The 2,473-nt window shown below is 38.3% G+C and overlaps 1 pseudogene; it reads right to left on the bottom strand.

Moving 5' to 3' along the window:
- Positions 1 to 1,382: 1,382 nt before the first annotated feature.
- LOC101974108 (chromatin target of PRMT1 protein pseudogene) lies at positions 1,383 to 2,025 on the bottom strand (annotated as a pseudogene).
- Positions 2,026 to 2,473: the final 448 nt, after the last annotated feature.

Raw genomic sequence — 2,473 nt, 5'->3', positions numbered from 1 at the left:
AAGTTTCCTAGCACATTTTCAAATGTAGAAGAGCAGAAACACATAAAGGTGAGTGGAAACCTGTGATCTCTGAAGACACTGACTATGAACTAGCACACTATTGCCTTCCCTATATTTCATTGACCAATGAAAATCATAAAGTTAAGCTCAGTGTCAGTAGACAAGATAAATGCACTTCACTGGCTTGAGTGGGAGGAATTTCAAAGTTACACGGCCAGATGTGGATGTACAGTTCTAGTAACACACAGACCTACTTGAGTCTAAAGCCTTCTTTAATGAATTATTCCAATAATTTATTAATCACTTTATTTCTGTTGCTCAAAGCTACTACATCCAACAAGCTACCAATTATTTTTGACACTCATTTGAAGGCCAATTTTAGAATTAAAAATTGTCTAAACTACTATGCACTTAGAAATCACTGAGTAAATTATCATAATATTAGGATTATGTTGGATTATATGGTGTCACATACAAGATCTTTTAGTATCTAGTCCTGTTCATATTTTTATTTTGTTCTTCTTCCTGATCCAAACAATTTGTGATAATTTAGTGACCATTTCCTAAAATAAACTTCTTCCATTTACTTTTCATTTTTTTTTTGAATTTTAACATTTATTTATTTTTTCTTAGTTCTCGGAGGACACAACATCTTCATTTGTATGTGGTGCTGAGGATCGAACCCGGGCCGCACGCATGCAAGGCGAGCGCGCTACCGCTTGAGCCACATCCCCAGCCCTACTTTTCATTTTATTTGTTTGTTTATTTATGTATTTGTTTTTGTACTGAGGATTGAACCCTGAGGTGATTTACCACTGAGCTGTATAGCCCCAGCTCTTTTTATTTATTTGTTTATTTATTTTTTAGCAATGTCAATGTTCCTAATTTACTATGCCAAACAATGCAGCAAAACGTAATTTTCAACTCCAGATTTTCTTAACATTTCTTCTAAGAGGCTATTGAACAGGATGTACAACAGAATTCTGTTTCAGAAACCAAGGCATCAAGGAGGAAAACTGGCTTCAGGGAACTTTTGGTGGGAACACAGAGAATGTCAGTGTATCATATAGGTAAAGGGAGGCAGAAGTAGGTAAAGTGTTTTACACACAAGGCCAACACATTCATGTTCAAAGATAGGAGAGGAAAAAGAGAAGGGAGAAGGAAAAAAAATCAAAGGAAAAAAGGGTTTCACACAACATAATATCAAAAAAGTAACAGGAACACACTGAATGCACAAATTGGTGACAGGTAAGTCCATAGGCAATTGTGATAGGTCTTTGCAGCATCAATCAGTTTTCTTCTCATCTGTTATCTCAAGATTACTTATAGGTGTGATGACACCTTATAGGTGAGTTTCTCACTGAAGAACAGTCAAGCAGGCTTCAATCGTTGGTTTCTGGATTTGTCTGTGCCAATGTAAGCATCCAACTCTGCATCCAGATAGGCTTCAGTTTTAAACATGTGTGCATCCAACTGGTTGTCCAGTGGCTCCTTGGTCAATATAGGGGAGTGAGGGCACCTTTCCCTGGTCCATTGTCTTGTCTTCGGCCTCCAAAACCCCCTTTCACTGTCCTATCTTGCCCCGACTTCTACCACTAATGTAGCCACTACCATAGCTCCACGCTCCAGGCCCCCTTTCCCAGAGCCTCTGTGACTTTGAACATCACCTCTTCTTAAGCCCATTTGGGGAGCTATGGCTAGTTCACCTAGGAGCAGGTTTTGACCTCAGAGCGATATCCTGTCTCTAAGTAGGGTTCTGGTGGTACATCCCTCACGTTGTCTTCCTCTGGATAAGTCTCTCTGGATTATGAACATAACTTATCCTCCAATTGCTCCCATGGCCAGGACCCCTATGAGTCGGCCTGACCTCGCTTGGATATTACTCTTACCCAAGTGCTGCTTTAACTTCTCCTGCTAAAGTGTTAATGCTGCCTGTTCAGAAGTTTGAGATGGGGCCTAGCTAAATTGCTGAGGCTAGCCTCGATCTTGGAATTCTCTTGCCTCAGCCACCTGAGATGTTGGCATTGCGCTTGTGTACTATTGTGTCCAGCTTACTTTTTATTTTAAATAATTCTGCTTCAAAATTTTAACATGAAAATTAAATTCTCCTAATGTCAAACAAGTTAATATTACTCTATTAATATAATCTGGATTATGATTTCCTCTGATTCACATATTTCCTTGGCCATGTCTACTTAGTTTATCACATATTATAGATGCACTACTTTCCTTCTTCACTAGAATATAATGGACTCCATATTCTTTGGTGTAATTCCCGTGTTCTTGAAATTTTCTGTGACTGTTATATAGTGCATACTTGAAACATAACTTATTGAACTACCATTAAATACATGTCCACGAAACCATGAGCAGAGCTGCACTAATTAAAACATTACATGAAACATGTATTCTATCCTCAAGAGGTTTATAAAGTTGTAGGGATGATAGGATTCAGGAGTAAATTATAATGTAA

This window comes from Ictidomys tridecemlineatus, chromosome 9 (assembly GCF_052094955.1).
Source record: "Ictidomys tridecemlineatus isolate mIctTri1 chromosome 9, mIctTri1.hap1, whole genome shotgun sequence".
Classification (NCBI taxonomy): Eukaryota; Metazoa; Chordata; class Mammalia; order Rodentia; family Sciuridae; genus Ictidomys; species Ictidomys tridecemlineatus.
This window is presented reverse-complemented; position numbering and strand designations above follow the sequence as displayed.